Raw genomic sequence first — 20,382 nt, forward strand, 5'->3', positions numbered from 1 at the left:
TTCATCTATCTCTGCGCGATACGTTCGCACGGTCCTAACAACTTAGTTATCTGAGGTATGTATGTGCGGTTTAACAGGGGTCTGGCCTTCCTGTGCGGCTTCGACTAAGGTTATATTTCAAATCATAACCATGTCAGCCAGCATGGCACCGCCTCCTCTCACTGGGGTCTGGCCTTCCTGCGCGGCTTCGGCTAAGGTTATATTTCAAACCGTAACCATGCCAGCATGGCCCTGCCTCCTCTCACAGGGGTCTGGCCTTCCTGCACGGCTTCGGCTAAGGTTATATTTCAAACCATAACCACGCCAGCACGGCTCTGCCTCCTCTCACAGGGGTCTGGCCTTCCTGCGCGGCTTCGGCTACGGTTATATTTCAAACCGTAACCATGCCAGCACGGCTCCGCCTCCTCTCAACTTGGTAATGGTCTGGCCTTCCTCCATGGCTTTGACCCCGCTAGCCCGCCTGCACGGGTCCGCCTATTACCCCTGGCGCCTCCTATCTCCTGTCCTGAGTCCTCTTCTTGATTCTTTGATACTTGACCCAGACTGTTCTCAGGTAGGCTTACTGCTGTAACTATGGGTGGTAAGTAAATATACTTACCCAGTTTGCAGAGCCGTCCCGAGGATCCGGTCCAGGTACCCTGCTCGCAGCGCCAAGTTGTTGTGGTGTCTTTGATGAACGGACCACAGGAGACTCAGGTACAAGTTACGATTGTTTATTCGAGCAATTGCAAGGAGGGCACCATCTCCATGCAGCTTGAGACAGTACTCTACTAAACTACAAGTGTTCATCATATTTATACATTATTGGTCATGTACAAGAACAGTTTCCAGATTTTGAGCTCAACATATAGGTTTACATTAAACAGACAAGTCTCTAGTACAAAGGTACATACATCATCTGACCTCACCTTCACCCAGGCAGAGACCTGCCTTCCTATCTAAGCTGGGATCATCTGTCCTTACTCTATCTGTTGAAGAGCACACAATCTATTATTGCCATCCTCTGATTCCAGTCTAACTCCCAAAACCCCCAATATAGCATATTTACATTCTTCTTCATCCAATATGGCCTTGCTGATGCTCGCAAGCCCTGAGAATGTGCAAGGTTCAGCATTCTCTCTGTTCTCTCTGTCCCAGCCTGAACTTTAAATGTTAACTAATTAGCAATTGTGGTTTTGCATGCTGGGATATTTTAAGTCAAGTCCCTTGACCATTACTGTATTCCTTTATTCCCCCCTAACAGCATCTATTCTGTCAAGCCTCCTAAGAATCTTATATGTTTCAATAAGGTTACCTCTCATTCTTCTAACCTCCAATGAGTGCAGGCCCAACCTACTCAAGCTCTTCTTCTAAGAAAATCCCCCCAATCCAACATAGTGAACCTTCTCTGGACTGACTCCAATGCTAGTATATCTTTCCTTAGCTAAGGGGACCAAAACTGTTCACGGTATCCTAGGCATGGTCTAACTAGTGCCTTGTAAAGTTTAGCAAGACTTCCCTATTTTTATACTCTATTTCCTTTGAAATAAAGGCCAACGTTCCATTTGCCTTCCCTATTAACTGCTGAACATATATGCTAGCTTTTTGTGATTCATCCATGAGGACCCCAAAATCCCTCTGAGCTTCAGCTTTCTGCAGTCTTTCTCCATTTAAATAATATTCAGCTCCTCTATTCCTCCAGCTAAAGTGCATAACCTCAGATTTTCCCACAGTATGTTCCATCTGCCAAGTTTTTGCCCAGTCACTTAACCTGTCTATATCCCTCTGTAGACTCTTTCTGTCCACATCGCTTGTCTTCCCACCTATTTTTGTGTCGTCCACAAACTTGGCAATAGTGCATTCACTTCCCTCATCCAGGTCATTAATGTGTATTGTAAATAATTGTGGCCCCAGCACTGATCCCTGTAGCGCTCCACTATTTATAGGTTGCCATCTGAAAATGCCCCCGTATCCCAATCCTCTGTCTTCTATTCATTAGCCAATCCTCTATCCATGCTAACACCAGAGGACTGGGAAAGTTTTAAAAGCCAATAAAAGATGACCAAAAAAATTAAAGAGGGAGAAAATAAACTTTGAAGATAAACTAGCAGATAATATAAAAATGGACAGTAATAGCTTCTTTAAATATATAAATGGAAGAAAGAGGCCAAAGTGAATATAGACCCAACACCATGATCTCTTATCTTACTAAGTAGCATTATGTGTGGTACCTTATCGAATGGCTTGTGGAAATCCAAATATATACATCTACAGGTTCCCCTTTTTCTATCCTGCTTGTTACCACCTCAAAAAATTCTAATAAATTTGTCAGGCATGATTTCCCCTTCATGAAGCCATGCTGACTCTGCTTGATTATATTATGTATTTCTAAATGCTCTGCTATTACATACTTTATAATAGAGTCTAACATTTTCCCAATGACGGATGTTAAGCTAATTGGCTATTATTATTTCTCCAGCTTCTTTCTGTAAGGGGTCTGTATTCACTTTGGCCTCTCTCTTCCCTTTTATATATTTAAAGAAGCTCTTACTGTCCATTTTTATATTATTTGCTAGTTTATCCTCAAAGTTTATTTTCTCCCTCTTTAATTTTTTGGTCAACTTTTGTTGGCTTTTAAAACGTTCCCAGTCCTCTGGTTTACCACTAATCTTTGCCACATTGTATGTTTTTTCTTTCAATTTGAAACTATCCTTAACTTCCTTGGTTAACCATGTTTGGTTTATCCCTTTCCTAGAATCCATCTTCCTCACTGGGATGTACCTTTGATATGATCATGAACCATTTTTTTAAACATCTGCGACCATTAATCAACCGTCTTTTCTGCTAAACTCCTTTGCAAGTCCACTCCCCAGCCATCTCTGCCCTCATTCCTTTGTAATTGTCCTTATTTAAGTTTAGCACAGTTGTTTCTGACCCAAGTTTCTCACTATCAAACTGAATGCTAAAATTCTACCTTTTTATGGTCAATGTTGCCTAGGGATCTTTTACTCTGAGATCATTTATTAAACCCTCCTCATTATTCATTACCAGATTCAAAATAGCCTGTTCCCTGGTTGGATCCACAACATACTGTTCTCGGAAACTGTCCAAATCATTACCTAAATAGCTGTCCTGCAATGATGCCATAGCATAGAACCATAGAACCATAGAAAAGTTACTGCACAGAAGGTGGCCATTCGGCCCATCCTGTCCATGATTCGGCCCCTCTTGCCTATATCCTTTTGCTTTGTAAGAACCCTGCCCCGTCTATTTAGTTTAAAGCCCTCTCTTTTGCCCCAGCTATTCGATTCGCCAGGACACTGATCCCTACATGGTTCAAATCAATCCCACTGGAACAGCTCCTTCCTACCCCAGTACTGGTGCCAGTGCCCCATGAACTGAAACCCCCACCTCCCACACCAATCTTTCAGCCATGCATTTAACTCCTTAATGTTATTTACCCTATGCCAGTTTGCCTGTGGCTCAGGTAGTAATCCCGAGATTATTACCTTGGAGGCTCTGCTTTTTGATTAGCTCCTAACCGTTCAAATTCTTTTAGCAGAAGCTTCTTTCCAGTCCTATCAATGTCGTTGGTACCAACATGGATGACAACTGGATCCTACCCCTCCTGCTCCAAGATCCTTCTCAGCCCTGAAGAAATGTCCTTAACTCTGGCACTGGGCAGGCAACACAGCCTTTGGACTCACGCTTACGGCTGCAGAGAACAATATCTATCCCCCTAATTATACTGCCCCTACCACTATTACATTCATATTTCCTACCACTTGAAGGGCTCCCTGTACTCATGGTACTGTGGTCAGCTTGCTCATCCTCCCTGCAGTCCCTGCTCTCAGTCCACACAGCTTGCAAGAACCTCGTAATTGTTAGACAGTAGCAGGTGGCCGAGGCTCTTTGAACGCTACCCCCTGAGTCCCCATACCTACCTCACCTGCAGCCACATTCTCCTGTTCCTGATCACAGACCAGATTTGAATTACCTCGTCTGAGGGTGTGACCGCCTCCTGGAGCAAAGTGCCCAGGTAACATTCCTCCTCCCTGAAGTGGCGCAATGTCTGCAGCTCGGACTCCAGCTCCTCAACTCGGATCCCAAGTTCCTCGAGCTGCAAACACTCACTACAGATGTGTCCGCGCTCAATCACCTTGGTGTCCAGCAGTTCCCACATGCTGCAGAAGCAACACATCACCCATCCTGCCATCGCTATCATATTAATTTTAATTAATTAATTAATTACTCTAGTATCCCTGCTCTTTACACTTGAAGAATCACCTGCTCTTTACACTTTATTAGAATTAATTATTTTTACACCAGTATTGATCTTATACTTAATAAGCTATTTTTAAGAGAAAGAGAGAAAAAAGACGAGAGACCCAAACACAAATTAAAGACCTTACTTTTACTTTAAAGATTAGAAATACTCACCAATCAGCTTCTTTCCTTCCACTCATGTCACATTGTGGATCGTGACATCACTCTGCCGCTGGTCTCACATGAAATCTCCCCACTCTCCACACTCTTTTTAAAATGACATCTCCCCACTCTCACTGCTCTTTTTAAAATGAAGCATCCTCACTCTCCTCACTTCTTAAAATAAAGTCTCCTCCCTTATCCCACTCTTTTTAAATTGAAGATTCCTCACTCTCCCCGCTGATTTTAAAATGAAGTCTCCCTGCTCTCCCAGGTCTTTTTAAAATGAAGTATCCTCACTCTCCCCACTCTTTTTAAAATTAAGGGCGGAATTTTCCCAGAATTGCACTAAATGCGGTAGCAAGCAGGTAAAATGGAGTTCCACCCGCCGACAAAAATGGCAGGTTTTCATGCCATATCATCCTGAGCCTGCCTCATTATTTATTCACTCCCCTGAAACATGACATTTCCATGGTGCGCATGCTCACAGCCCACCATCACCCTGCTCTTGCATTATGCTGGCTGCCAATCTTAAAAGGCAGCCGCCAGCAAAGCGCTCATCACCACCAGCTCACCACCGCTGCTTGGGAGACATGGCCAGCAAAGGCAAAAAGACTGCAGCTCCATGTTTCAACGACGGGTCCCTTGAGCGACTGCTAGATGCCATGGAGGCCCGCAGGGATGTGTTCTATCCCTGCTTTGGCCACAGGATGGGTAGCAACGTGACTAATCTGGCTTGGGAGGTGGTGGCAGCAGTGGTTAACGCAAATGCCCTGAAGAGGTGGACAGCCACCCAGTGCCGCAAGAGGATGAATGATCTCCTCCATTCCTCCACTCCCAACTCATACACTCACAAATGCATCACACGTTGACAGGGACCTCACTCACTGCCAATGCAAGGGACATCATCATTCACTCTTTCACAAACACCATCATTGTCCTCATCCCATCCATGGGACCACTCACCACCCACACAGACCAGGCATACTTATCACCTGGCCCAGCAGGCGTCCTGATACACTCTCCCTATCTCTATCCATGCAGGACAAAGTGGCACACAACTGGAGGGAAAGGTCGCAGACAGGTGGAGGGGTGCCAGAGATCAAAGTTTTGACAGAATTTGAAAACAGAGCCATGCAGCTAGCTGGCGATGATTGGTCCTGTGCTGATGTTGAGGTCGGCGCTGCTGTACCAAGTGAGGATCCAGCAGTGCAACATCCATTAGACAATCATACCATGAGTGATGTGTCCTCTTCCATGGGCCACTGCCATGCAATAATTATTTCCCCTTGCTTTCACAGACACATCTGCCAAACAGCCGACAGAGTCCATGACCCAGGGCTTCTAATCAAGCCCCGAAGAAACCCCTGAAGAGGAATCTGGAGGAACCTCCCTGAAGTCCCGTCACAGTACTCACCCAGACCTTCCACCAGCGCGGAGACACACACCTCGGTGGGACCTAGCTTTAGAGTAGTCTCGGGATCACAATCTGGTGAGCTTATCACACTTCCTGATCCACAGCAGGTGGAGGCAGGGACTTCCCAGATCCCCGGCACTCAGAAAACTGCTGAAGGCCAGAACATTGCTGAGTCTGAGTCAGATGATGAGCCTCTGGACTCGGTCACGCCACAGTTGTGGGAGCTACAAAGGCAAACTAGGAAAAAACAGGAAGGGATGTCCGCTGCACTCCTCAGATTGCAAGGCAGAATGGAGGAGCCCGTCCGTCTTCAGGCTGAGGTGATGGCACCGGCACCGAGGTCAACACTGGCAGGATGGTAGCTGCCTTGGAGACCTTGGTCCAGACGTCATTCCTGCGCTGCTGTGCGGGCTTAACCATTGCTGATGCCATAGTTGACCTCCAATAGTGTTTACGCGAGAAGGGTGTTGGGCTGCTCAATCTCACTCCAACTACCCCTTCGCTCATGGAGTCAGCCCGGGGCCCTTGGGCACCCATAGGGAGGAGGATCAGCAGTTGCACACTCTGGGGCCATCCACCCTGGTGACCTGACCATCCAAATCCCCTTTTATTGTGACCTCTGTAGCTCCAGCTTCACAGGCCGAGGAGGGTGCTACTGCCACACAGCAGGACTCCAAAAGCAGACCCGCCAAGTCTCGGCCCTCCAGAGGACACCAACCAAAGGCACCACAGACAGGCCATCACAGTTAGCAGGCTGCCTCCAGCTCTGCTGTGGATGTCCGGGGAGCACCAAGACGTCATGGCAGGGTTCGGAAAGTTAGGTAAAAGTAGTTGCACAGCCTGGCCATGAGTGTTGATCGCTTGTACATATTGTTCACCCCCTCACACTCATCCCTGTAGCATCCTCCTCATCCGAAGAGACCTCCCAAGTCAGCTCCTCCATCTCCTCCTTAGCCAGCTTGTCTCCCCATTGGAGTTTCAGGTTGTAAAAAGCACAGCAGATGACGACAATGCGTGACACCCTCTGCAGATTGTATTGCAGGGATCCCCGAGACGAGTCCAGGCACCGGAACTGCATCTTCAGCATCCTGATGGTCTGCTCTACCTGCATGAGCCTCATTATAGCATTGCTGTGCTGCAGTCTGAGGCTGCCACGCTGGTGTCATCAGCCACGGCCTCTGCGGGTATCCCTTGCCCCCAGGGAGCCAACCCTGCAGCCTCCGTGGACCCTAGAAGGATCTGCGAGTGACTCAGGATGTAGGCAATGTGCACACTCCCTGGAAACATATCTGCAGGATGTGTTTCTGGTGGTCGCATTCCAGCTGCATGTTCAGTGAGTGGAAGCCCTTGTGGTTAATGAACTCCACCGAGTGTAATGACGGAGATCTGAGTATCACGTGAGTGCAGTCAATCACACCCTGCACCTGTGGGAATCCCGAGATCAGGGTGAATCCAAAAGGGATGCCCTTGCATCCTGGCTGTCCCGGTCCCAAACGAAATGCACAAAGTTGTGTGTCATGGAGAAGATGGCATCCGTGACCTCAGGGATGCATTTGTGGGTGGCGGATTGTGAAATCCCATAGAGGTAACTTATGGAGCCCTGAAAGGAGCCACTGGCATAGAAAAGGTTACTTTCACAGCCATTGGCATTGGATGCCCTCCATGTCCCCTCAGTGCCAAGTCCTGCAGTAAGTGGCAGGTGTGAGTCACCAGGTCCCTAGAAATGCGCAGTCATCGGTCACACTGGTTCTCAGTCACCTACAGGAATGGCACGCTGTGTCTATAGACCCTGGGTGTCGCTAGGCACCGAGCAGCCACGGTTCACGGCCGCTCTTGGGCAGCGGGTGTGGGAGCTCCTGCTGCCCCTTCTAAATGAGGTTGCAGCTCATGCATTTGTGCAGCCAGGAACCTCAGTCGCTCTCTCCCCTGTCTTCCAAGGTCTATGAAGGCATTAGGCATACTGCTAGGTCACCAGGATCCATGATCCTGTCGTGGTCCTCCTGCAGCATGAAAGGGAGGGAGACATGGTTATCATGGTTATTACTTAGCACCTTTCCTGGCGCTGTGTGACTGCCCCTTAACGCTTCCCAGAGAGTGCTGGTCACCCCTTGGATGGCCAGAGATGAGTGTGCTGCATGGCTGCTCTGTCAGCCTGTGACATGGGGGCAACTGGTCCAAACTGGGATGGTGAGATTGCAAGGGGCTGTGAGCACCTCCAGCGCACACCACCTAGCATGCCCGCCGCCATAGGTCTCAGAAAATTCCACCCTAAGTCTCCTTGCTACATGGACAGTGTTGGTGAGTAGATTGTAAAATGTGTGTGGTCTAACTGCACCGTGGTCCAATAAAGTGGTGGTGGACTGAAAGACTGTGCCGGGTGGGGTGGCGGGGTGGGGGGGGTGGGGTTGGTTTTGGTTGGGGGGGGTGGAGCAGAGGGGGTGGGAGTTAGTGAGGTGGGGAGTAAGGCATGAAGCACTTGGTGGCCCTTTGGTGCCACTGCGTTGCTTGGATGGGCAGGCAGGCTAGGAGCCTGACCCCAATCATATCATTGTGGCTGCGCCTGATCTGTCTCATACAGACTCGAAATGTTAACTGTATTCCTCTCCGCAGATGCTGTCAGACCTGCTGAGTTTTTCCAGGTATTTTTATTTTTGTTTTTATCCTGATCAGTCTCAGCTGGGCTTGGACAGTTTATACAGGTGCCCTTAATCATAGCCACTTCCCTCACTTACCCTGACCCCCACCTCAATTGCCTGTGTGTGGGATGCAAGTGCCAAAGCAGTACTTGATCCTGCCCCCAATGACAATGGACACCTCCGAGGCTGGCCAGCACTTGCCTCCAGACACCACACCTCCTCAGCAGTCGCCTCCAAGGCTGGCCAGCACTTGCCCCCAACCCCCCAGCACCCCTGAGGCCTGTAAACAACAGGTGGGTTGTGGAGAATGCTGCTGCTCACTCACCTCAGTTCCCCCAAATTGAAGGCTGCCAAGTTCACATCGCCTGCAGCTGTTGTGAAACACATCGGTGTGCTTTCCTGCCGACATGGACGGATGATATGGCAGAGCTCCAAGAGTCTGGCGGGATGGCCTTTTAATTATATTCTGATGTATTACAATTAGCTCCATGCCAACCAATGGCGGGAAACATGGCCTGCTGTCGGCGGACTGAGCGGACGATCACAACCTGCCTTCATACAGTCGAGAAGCAGGGCGTGCCATATTTTCGGCGCACACCACCTAGCATGCCCGCCGCCATAGGTCTCAGAAAATTCCACCCTAAGTCTCCTTGCTCTCCACACTTTTTTTAACATGATGACTCCCTGCCCTCTGTGCTCTTTTTAAAATGAAGTCTTTCCACTCTCACCACTCTTTTTAAAATTAAGTCTCCTCGCTCTTCCTGCTCTTTTTAAAATGAAGTCTCGCCGCATTCCACACTCTTTTTCAAAATGATGTCTCCCCACTTTCACCATTCTTTTTTAAATAAGTCTCCCCACTCTTTTTAAAATGAGGTCACCCTGCTCTTTTTAAAATGAAGTCTCACCACTCTCCCTGCTCTTTTTCACAATGAAGTCTCCTCACCCTTCCTGTTCTTTTTTTTACAAAAATTGTATTTGGTAATAACAAAGACCTGTTCAAAAAAGGGAGGGACTGGGTATTAAATATTTCAGGGCAGGACTCAGCACTAAATATTTCTGGGTGTGAGGTGTTCAGGAAACACATGGAAGGAGGTGGAGCAGCAATCTTCATTGTTGTCATTAGTCATTTGAAATGAGAATGCCGGTCTGCCGGGCTTCATGATTTGTATGTCCTCAGGTGATTTAGCAGGCCAATTCTGGAGCCACAGGTCTTTGGGCAAAGGAGACAAGAGTTGCCCTGAGGGAGAGAGGGTCTTGAACCAGGGTCCTGCTCTCTCCCTCTCCTTCTGCATTTATCACTTCTCAGCAGAGTTTATGCGATCAGTTTCCTACTGAGTTGGGCTTTTTGAATGAGGTGCCACTACATGGCACAGTTAGGAGCAAGTTTCTTCTACATACTGATGTCAATTTGCCCCCTTTTTAATGAGACATTCAGAGTGGCCTTAAAATATTTTCTGTGTCCTTGAGATCAGGTGGCAAGCTGCAAAAAGAGTAACTGCTTTGAAAGCATATTATTTGCATGCACATACAGTCATGTCTTATTGCAATTATATACAGCCCTGTTGAGACCACACCTGGAGTATAGTGTACAGTTTTGTCCTCCTTACCTGAGGAAAAATATACTTGCCAATAGAGAGAGTTCAATGAAGATTCGCCAGTAGATTAAATAGATTGGGCCTTTATTCTCTGGAGTTTTTAAGAATGAGAGGTTATCTCATTCAAACATACAAAATTATCACAGGACTGAACAAGGTAGATGCAGAAAGGATGTTTCCCCTGGCTGGGGGTGTAGAACCAGGGGACACAATCTCAGAATAAGGAGCAGGCCATTTAGGACTGAGATGAAGAGGAGTTTCTTAACTTAGAGGTGGTAAATATTTGAAATTCTCTGCCCCAGAGGCCTGTGGAGGCTCAGTAATTGATTATATTCAAGGATGTTTCCTCTTGTGGGAGCATCTAGAGCTAGGGGCCACAGTTTAAAAATAAGAGGTCACTCATGTAAGACAGAGGTGAGGAGAATTGGTTTCTCTCAGAGGGTGGTGAGTCTTTGGAACTCTATTCCTCAAAAGGCAGTAGAAGCAGGGTCTTTGAATATTTTTAAGGCAGTGGTAGATAGATTATTGATTAAAAAGGGGGTGAATGGTTATCAAGAGTAGGCAGGAGGTTACAATCAGATCAGCCATGATCTTATTGAATGGCGGAGCAGGCTTGAAGGTCTGAATGGTGGCCTTGAAGGCCTACTCCTGCTCCTATTTCTTATGTTATATTCTTATGATTGTAATAAATTTTGCTGAACACCCTAGTCCCTGGAGGTCTTTCCAAAGGGCTTCATGGCTGATCAAGTCACAGACTTTTCTCAGATCAATAAAGGCCGTGTAGAACTCTTTGCATTGTTCCAGACACTTATCTTGAATTTGTTAAGCAACAAATATCTGTGGTTCCCCTCGAAGGCCAGAAACCGCATTGGCTCTCTGGATGTATGCCTTCGCTGAGGGATAGCAGGCAGTTCAGGAGGTTTTGTGTGAGAAAATTTCCTGCAATGGACAGGAATGATATACCCCTATAGGTCCCGCAGATTGATTTATCATCCTTCTTAAAAAGTGAAACAATGATGAGATTGCGGAAGTCGGGAGGTAATATCTTTCCTTCCCAGATTTTTGATAAATGTCTGAGAGATTGAGTTAAATCTCTGTAGCAACGTTGTCTAGGCCACATGCCTTGTTATTCGTCAGTTGGATAGCCTTTGTATCTCAGCAAGTGTTGGCATACCCAAATTTGATCTCTCAAGCTGTTGCAGATTGTTTTGATTGTTTAGTCTGTTGTTGACTCCTGATTGAGAAAAGTATCACCGTCATCAGCTTGGAGAGGGAAGGAATCATTTGGTTTGGGTACATGGATGCACTTGGTGGCCTGGAAGAAGGTGGCATGTCATGTAGGTCCGTGGAGTGTCCGATTTTGTTGGTCCTCTCTACCCACCATGCATTCTTGATGACACGTAACATTCTCTGAGCTTTGGATTTCATATTCTTGCTGTGATGTAGAGTGATTTTAATCTGAAATGAAGGCTTGGCGTTTCTGATCCAGAATTTTTCATATTTCTTTCTCATTCCCCTCGAACCAGCCTTGGTGCCAGAAGATTCAAACCCAATGATCTAAGTACATGACTGTTGGATTGCAAATTTGTCCCAAAGCCCTTCCACACTAGCATCAATGGAGCCTATGAAAGAAAGACTAGAAGGAAATTGCACCTGGAAATGTTCTTTTGTTTTTATATCCTCAGAAATGTAGATGCTAAATTGTGTCCTTTATTTATTTGAAGATCCTTGATGTTTTGGTGTTGCTCATGCTGGAGCATACAAGCCTGTGGTCTGTACAACAGTCATTTCTAACCAGGATGGTTAGGGTGATGTGCACATATCCTTCCTATCTGAGGCTCAGACAAAGATGTGCTCCAGGAGGTGCCAATGCTTGGATTGGGGATTTTTCTACGTTGTCTTGTATTTATCTATCTGATGAATGACTATGGGCGGAATCATCCCAAATTTGCACTAAGTGCAATGACGATTTACCCACAGGCCAGAATGGTGGCTTCACACGCTGTATTAAAAAGTACCTGGATGAGCACTTGGCACGTCGTAACATTCAAGGCTATGGGCCAAGTGCTGGTAAATGGGATGAGGTGGGTAGGTCAGGTGTTTCTCACGTGTTGGTGCAGACTTGATGGGCCGAAGGACCTCTTCTGCACTGTGTGATTCTGTGATCGTCCCAATCCCACTGCATTAATTATACATTCACAGGAAACATGTCGTTTTGATGGTGGGTGCGTTCTCATTTGCCTGCCACGCCATTACCTCGCTGCTGATCACGCTGTGCGCCACATTTAAGGTGCAGCCACATGCACGCCTCTCAGTGCTTCCAGCCCACTACTGGTGCAAAGAAGACATGGCCCCAAAAAGCAAAAAGACTGAAACACCCTGGCTTAATGGAGCGGCCCTCGAGCGTCTTTTGGACGCAATGGAGGCCCGCCATGATGTCCTCTACTGCCGCTCTGGCCACAGGATGGGCAGCAGCATCACCAATCCAGCATATGAAGTGGCAGCAGTGGTGGTCAGCGCCAATGCCCTGCATAAGAGGACAGCCATGCAGTGCTGCAACAGGATGAATGGTCTTACCTGTTCTGCCAGGGTAAGTCATTCTTTTCATCACTTTCAACACTCACACTCACAAACCCATTACATATCCACAGGGATCTCGCATCTCAAGGAACAACACCACTAACTCTCACACACACTGTCACATCTTCCTCAGGCTCATATCCTCTGGAGCTGGCGACCTCATCCCATCCATGTCTCCACTCACCACACAAACATTCTATGCAGTGCCATATGTTCTGCTCACACTCTCTCCATCTGTTTTCATGCAGGTGAAGCCTGCTGACATCAACAGGTTGAGGTCCCAGACCAGGAGTGGAGTGGCCTACATTAGGTCACTTTGAAGAGTGTGCCATTGCACTGACTGATGAGAATTTGGACAGCTCCTGTAGCGACGGTGAGGTTGGTGGCGAACACCCTCATGAGGATCGTGCAACACATCATCTCTCTCTCAATGCAACTATGAGTGCTATCTCTCCTGCTTTTGACTGTGCTGCCATGTTGCTAATTATCTTTACTTTGGCTCACAAGGAGCTCTGCCAAGTGACCAACAATCTCAGGCAGCCAGTCGCACAGCTCCATCCACGTCCTCACCTCCAGCCAAGAGGACTCCTCCTCCATTGAAGAACTGGAAACAAGCAGCCTGGAAGACCCATCACAACGCTTACCCATACTCTCCACCAGTGCAGAGACACACTCCTCGGTGGGACCTGGAACTAGAGAAGGCTTGGGTTAACAATCTAGTGGTCACTGCACAGACACGTGTCCACAGCAGGAGGAGGTAGGTTCAGCCGAGCTCCCCAGTACTTGGAGTACTGCTGGGGAAGAGGCATCTGTGAGGTCTGAGTCAAATGACAAACCTCTGGATTTGGCCTTCCAACTCATCCTGGAGACTCAGCAGAAGGTGGGGGAACATCACACAGAGCTATTGGAAGCCTTCAACAGAGTGGCATGTGAGTCAAAGGAGTGCGTCTGTCTGCTTCCTGATGAAGTGGTGCCACATGTGCGCATATGGAGGTCTCCATGGAGAGGATGGCAGACTCCATGGAGACCCTGATCCAGCAGAAAGTGGAGATGTGTGCAGACCTGCACTCCATTATGGAAACCATGGGTGGGTTCCTGCAGCGGCGACGCGAGAAGGAAACGGGGCACCTTGACATTGCCCCAGGTGCTCCTGCCCCTCAAGGAGTCAGGCCAGGTTCCCCAGACACCCGAAGGGAGGAAGAGTGGCAGCTGGACACCCCTGGGGACTCAGCGGCAGGCATGGACCCTGGGGGCAGGAGGGAAGATGTCAGGGAGGTCAGTGTCGATGGGGGTGGGATTCTTGGGAAGATGGGGAATGTGCATGTTCACCTGGACATTCTGGAAAGAAAAGGGTTCTGGCTGGTAGGTGACAGTGAGGAGGTGGACGGTAATGGCAGGGGAGCCAACAGTAATGGGGGAAAGGACCTGGGTGACTGGGGGCGGGGAAAGGACAGGGCGGCTGAAGACATACGTTAAAACAACCATCTTATAAAATGGAAAGTGAAAGGAGCCTTGTGTTGGGCAGGCACATGTGCTGCATGGGAATGCGATCAGTGGGTGGGCGGAGATGCAGGTCAGCTCTGATTTTTTTTTTATTCGTTCGCGGGGTGTGGGCTTTGCTGGCTGGGCCAGCATTTATTGCCACCGCTTGAGAAGGTAGTGGTGAGCTGCCTTATTGAACCGCTGCAGTCCATGTGGTATAGGTACACCCACAGTGCTGTTAGGAAGGGAGGGACTTTGACCCAGTGACAGTGAAGGGACAACTGAAAGAGAACACCAGCAGGCAGCTTTGAAAATGCTCAGGACATTGAGATGAGTGTGATGGAGGAAGACTCCGCATGCGTGGGAGATTGTTTGTACGAGGCCCTGAAAGGCCCTTCCACCAGCACATTTCTCAATCCAAAATCACTCGTGGGCCAACTGCGTGCAGCTGAACTGCTGGTCATGGGAAGGATTCAGGAGGAGGACTTGCAAAGCCTGTAAATGAAGCTGGAAGACAGCATTACACATTATTCAATGAAAGTGAACATATTTTCAGGTTATAAAGTGACAAAATGTGTTCATGTTTGTAACTATTTGTGATCAGAAATTCTTACCATTGCTCGGTCTACCACTTCTAGGTGCTGCCCTGACACCCGCAGCCAGGGTAGAGACAGCCTGTGCAATGGTTGGCCCTATTGCCTCTGGTGACTTTGGCATGGGTCCTCTGGAGTGTCGAGGCCTTGGGGACCGGGGCTTGCTTTGGCTGTCCTGCTCTGGGCCAGCTGCTCCATCTTTGGTGACAGGGGATGAGGTTGAGGGGATAACAGTTAAAGTGGACTCAGTGGGAGCGGACAGCCTCTGAGATTCCTCAGTGGATCACCCAGGAGTGTCCTGCTGCTGCTCCTCCTCTCCTCGGATTCCCCAAGGGGAAGGGGAACCTGGAGGGACATCAAGATGCCCCGTTTCCATCTCGCATTGCCACTGCAGGAACACACCCACAGCTACCGCGATAATGTGCAGGTCTATGTGCATCTCCATGTTCTGCTGGACCGGGGTCTCCATGATGTCTGCCATCCTTCTCATGGAGACCTCCATATGTGCACCTGTGCACCCCACTTCATCAGAGAGCAGGCAAATGCACTTCTCTGAGGGCTTCTAACAGCTCTGTGTGATCTTCTCCTGCTGACTCTTCACAGTGAGTTGGAAGGCCGAATCCAGAGGTTCATCATATGACTCAGACCTCACAAATGCCTCTTCCCCAACCGTCCCCCGAGTGCCAGGGAGCTTGGCTAAACCTGCCTCCTCCTGCTACGGATGCATGCCCGTGCAGTGATCACCAGATTGTGAACCCGAGCCTGCTCTAGATCTAGGTCCCACTGAGGTGTGTGTGTGTGCGCTGGTGGAGGGTGTGGGTAATCGCTGAAATGGGTCTTCCAGGCTACCTATTTCCAGCTCGTCAATGGAGGAGTTGTCCTCTTCACTGGAGGTTTGTGCCTGGATGATGCTGTGGGACTGGCTGACTGAGGGTGTCGGTGGCTTGGCATAGCTCCCTGTCAACCAAAGTAGAGATAATTAGTTAAAAATAAAATACTGCGGATGCTGGAAATCTGAAACAAAAACAGAAAATGCTGGAAAAACTCAGCAGGTCGAACAGCATCTGTGGAGAGAAAAACAGAGTTAACATTTCGAGTCTGTATGGCGTTAGACCTGCTGAGTTTTTCCAGCATTTTATGTTTTTGTGTTAGAGATAATTAGTGCATGACAGCAGAGTCAAAATCAGGAGAAAAGAGCACTCACCATTTCTTTGAGAGAGGGATGATGGGATGCAGGATCCTCACGTGGGTGTTTGCTGCTAACCTCACCGTCGCTGCAGGCACGGTCCACATCATCACCAGTCTGTGTGATGGCACGCTCTTCAAAGTAGGTGAGGGGCCTAATGTGGGCCATTCCACACCCAGGTCTGGGACGTCTCCCTGATGATGTCAGCACAGGATGCATGGCACTTCATGGTGTTTGTGTGGTCAGCGGAGCCATGGACAGGATGAGGATGTGAGCTCCAGAGGATATGAACCTGATGGAAATATGAGGGTGTGTGTGGGAGTTAGTGGTCTTGTCCCTTGAGGTGTGAGATCCCTGTGCAGACGTGATGAGTTTGTGAGTGTGTTGAGTTAAAAGTGATGAGAAGTGACTTATCCTGGCGAAATGGATGAGATCATTCATCCTTTACCTGCACTGGATGGCTGTCCTCTCTTGCAGAGTGTTGACACTGACCACTAGTGCCACCGCCTCTCATGCTGGATTGGTGACTTTGCTTGTTGGCCATTGCCCAGAGTGGGGATACAGGACATCACAATGGGCCTCCATTGCATCCAATAGGTGCTTCAGGGACACATTGCTAAATCTGAGGGCAGCCATTAGTTCCCAGCAGCTTCCTAACCCTTGAAGAGCGCTAACTCTTTGCAGGAGCGGCATTTAAATGTGGAACCTAGTTTACTGAAGAACTGAGGTGATGACGGGGTGGGCAAATCAGAGGATGCCCTGCCAGTGACCCCGTGTCAGGGATGCGTAATTAGTGAGGCTGGAATGGGACAATACGGTTCAAAAACCCTTCATTGCAGCCAACTGGTAAAACGCCCTTTTTCCTGCCTGCTACTATATTAGTGCAAATCTGGGCCATCCCACCCCCTGTCTCTCTCATGAGGGATTCCAATCTTCATCTTCGAAGATCTCACCTTGGAATTCTGTCCAGAAGTTGCTCCAACTCAGATGGCCTCAACAACAGCTCACCTCACAGGGTTTCAGTCTCGTCTCCCGAGACTCCGTTCCCCTAGACTCCCAACTCCATCACCAACTCACAAGCACAACATCAGCTCTTCAGCCATGCTGAGCAGAACAGTACCGCTCCTAAGGTTTTCCTGTGCCCCAAGGCCTGCAGCACGGAAACACCAACCTTTTGCTGCTTTCTTCAATCATCAGGGCTTCTTCTGAGCCCTTTCAAACCGCAACCCTTTTTTTTCACTTGGATCCTCTTTCTCGGCCACTCTTCTTAACTGGGATCTCTCCCTGTTCCCTCTTCCTTTCAGACCTCTCCCTGTCCCCTCTTCCTGTCCCTGTCTGGGACTGTTCTCTGAATATGGTGCTCTGCTACCGGTCATATGATCCTGTTTTCATGCCGTTTTCTTTTTGTGCGGGGTCTGAGCCTGTGTCCTGTGTCCTTGCCCTGAAGGATTTCAGATGCTGAATGGCACATATGTCATCCACTCTTGGCCTGCACATATACAATACTCCTGAGGTCTGTGAGGATTTGCATTTCCCTGTTCCACTCCAGTAGAAGCTAAGTTGGATTTCATTACAGAATTAAGACTTGGCCAAATGTCACACAGGAGATGACATCAACCAAGATTGTAAACGTATCATCTTTTTCTTTTGCTGAATGCCCATCTGTCAAAGCGATGGGAGAATCATTATTTAAGAAAAAATAAACATTTACTTGGACAAATGTGGATTAATAAGGAAAGCCAGTGTGAATTTGTTAAGGGCAAATTGTGTTTAAGTAACTTGCTTGATTTTTTGATGAGGTAACAGAGAGGGTTGATAAGTGTCATGTGGTTGATGTGATATACATGGTCTTACAAAAAGTCTTGAATTAAGTGCCACGTAACAGATTTGCTTTTTTTCAATTCCCCTCTGAACCTTCTATATTTGGCCTGGTTCTCAGTTGCATTATCCTCCTGTCAAAAGCATAATTTATCAGTTTCATCTTAATTTTTACCTCCTTTCTCATCCAAGGGAACTCTGGATTTGTTTGCCCTTCGTGGAAATATACCTTAACTGTGCCTAAACTATCTCTCCCTTAAAGGCAGCCCATTGTTGAGTCATCTGCCAAACTTTGATTCCAATTTTTCTGGCTCAGATCCATTCTTATCGCATTGTAGTTAGTTAATCATTCTTACTCTGGATTGTTTCCTGTCCTTTTCCATTGCCAACCTAAATGTTATGACATGCACACCTGTAAGCAATGACCTGGACAGTTGTGCTGACAATGGATAGACTGTTAGCCGCCTAGTCACAGGGAGATGTTAGGAATGTCAGAATTCGTGAATAGTCATATTTCAACTTGAAATCTTGTGTGTGATCCATCCAGTCAGCCACTTGAAATTTAATTAACTTATTTTAAGTTATCATTCTTTAAGGGGACTGTAACAGAGTATATGTGTACAAATTATTGAGGTGGCAGGGCAAGTTATGAAAGTTAATAAAGCATATGGGATCCTGGGTTTTATAAATAGTGGCATAGACCACAAAAGCATAGAAGCTATGTTTAACCTATATAAAATCCTGGCTTGGCCTCAATTGGAGTAGTGTGTCCAATTCTTGCCACAACACTTTAGCAAGGATGTGAAGGCATCAGAGGAGGTGCAGAAAAGACTTAGGAGAATAATTTCACAGTAAGGAACTTCAGCCACGAGAATAGATTGGAAGAGCTGGGGTTGTTGTCCTTGGAGAAGAGAGATTGAGAGGAGATTTGATAAAAAGTTTTCAAAATCATAAGGGATCTGGACAGAGTAGATAGGGAGAACCTGTTCCCATTGGTGGTAGGATCGAGAACCAGAAAACATCAATTTAAGGTATCTAGTAGGAGAAACATTGCTGACATAAGGGAAAACATTTTTACTCAGTGTCCTTTCCTTTTAATTTACCACATCTTCCCCATGCGATCTGTCCCCCCATATTCAGTTTAAAATCCTCTCAACCGCCCTAGTTATAAAACTCGCTAGAACACTGGTCCCAGCATAGTTCAGATGAAGACTCTCCTAACAGTATAGCTCTCATTTTCCCCAGTACTGCTTCCAGCGCCCCATGAATTGAAACACATTATTCCCATAACAATCTTTGCCCCATGCATTCAACTCCCTAATCTAACTTAACTTGCACCAATTTGCTTGTGGCTCAGGTAATAATCCAGAGATTATTATCTTTGTGATTCTGCTTTTGGATTTAACTCTCAGCTGCTCTTTCCTAGTCCTAATGTTATCATTGGAACCTGCGCAGGCCACAACAACTGGGTCCTACCTGCTCCTACTGCAAGTTCCTCTGCAGTCCCAAACAGATGTCCTAAACCCTAGCACTGGGCAGGCAACACAGCCTTCTGGACTCTCACCCTGGCTACAGAGAACTGTGTCTAACCCCCTGATTATACTGTCCCCTATGACCATTGCATTTCTATTTACTCTCCTCACTTGAATGGCTTCCTGTACCAGAATGCCATGGTCAGTTGGCTTATCTGCCCTGCAACCCCAGCTGTCATCCAAACATGGTAAAAGAATCCCAAACCTGTTGGAAAATTGCAGGGGCTGAGGCTCCTCTACGCCTGCCTTCTTAATACCTATACCTTCCTCAGTTGCAGCGATATCTTCCTGTCCCTGACCGCTGACCAAATCAGAATACCCTATACGAAGGGGTGTGACTGTCTTCTGGAACAAAGTGTCTGGGTAACTTTCCCCCTCATGATGAAACGCTGTGTCTGTAGCTGAGCCTCCAGCTCATTGACTCTTAAGCCAAAGCTCCTCGAGCTATAGACACTTACTGCAGATGTGTTTGCCTTGCTCATGCTGGTGTCCATGAGTCCCACAAATTGCAGCTGCAATATATCACCTGCCATCCTTATTGAGGTTTAATTAATTAATTATTTTTGTAATTTTTAATAAATGCCTGTCCTCGCCACCATTTAGTGTACTAATTTAACTTTTAGTAATACAATAAACCTGACCACTTTAAAATAAAATTAAATGATAGACTCACCAGCTTCTTACTTTCCTTCTTCTTGTGACCCTAGCTGCTTTGGGTGTATTGACTTTTTAAAAATATTTTCCTGATTTCCAGAACTTTACACATGCACCCTAATAGCAGTATACTAAACTAACTATTTACAAACACTCTCTAATAGCAGTTACTCACCAGCCAATCAATTTGTGAAATCACTGTTTGATTTCCTGTGATGTCAATGTTTGATTTTTTTCAAATTCAGTCAATGGACACTGACTTCTGAAGGTTCCTCTCCGCTCCCTGAAGGTAAGTGAAAGTGACGGCCCCAAGCCTCATTCTGTATTTATCTGCTCCCATTTCTCAGTGCTCCCTCACAGACCCGCTCTCTCTCCACTCAAGTAAGTGAAAGTAGAGGTAGGATAAATTCTAGAGTGGTTCCCTTCACTGTAATTGGGAGTCAAAACTTCATTTTGGCATGGAAGCCTTGGGAAAACAAGATACT

The 20,382-nt window shown here is 47.3% G+C and overlaps 1 protein-coding gene across 1 annotated transcript in view; it reads left to right on the forward strand.

The window, feature by feature from the left end:
- LOC121278115 (dynein heavy chain 8, axonemal-like) overlaps window positions 1–20,382 on the forward strand; it is a 1,831,678-nt gene that overhangs the window by 591,330 nt on the left and 1,219,966 nt on the right. The gene's annotated exons all lie outside the window — the stretch shown is intronic.

Source organism: Carcharodon carcharias, chromosome 5 (assembly GCF_017639515.1).
Source record: "Carcharodon carcharias isolate sCarCar2 chromosome 5, sCarCar2.pri, whole genome shotgun sequence".
Lineage (NCBI taxonomy): Eukaryota > Metazoa > Chordata > Chondrichthyes > Lamniformes > Lamnidae > Carcharodon > Carcharodon carcharias.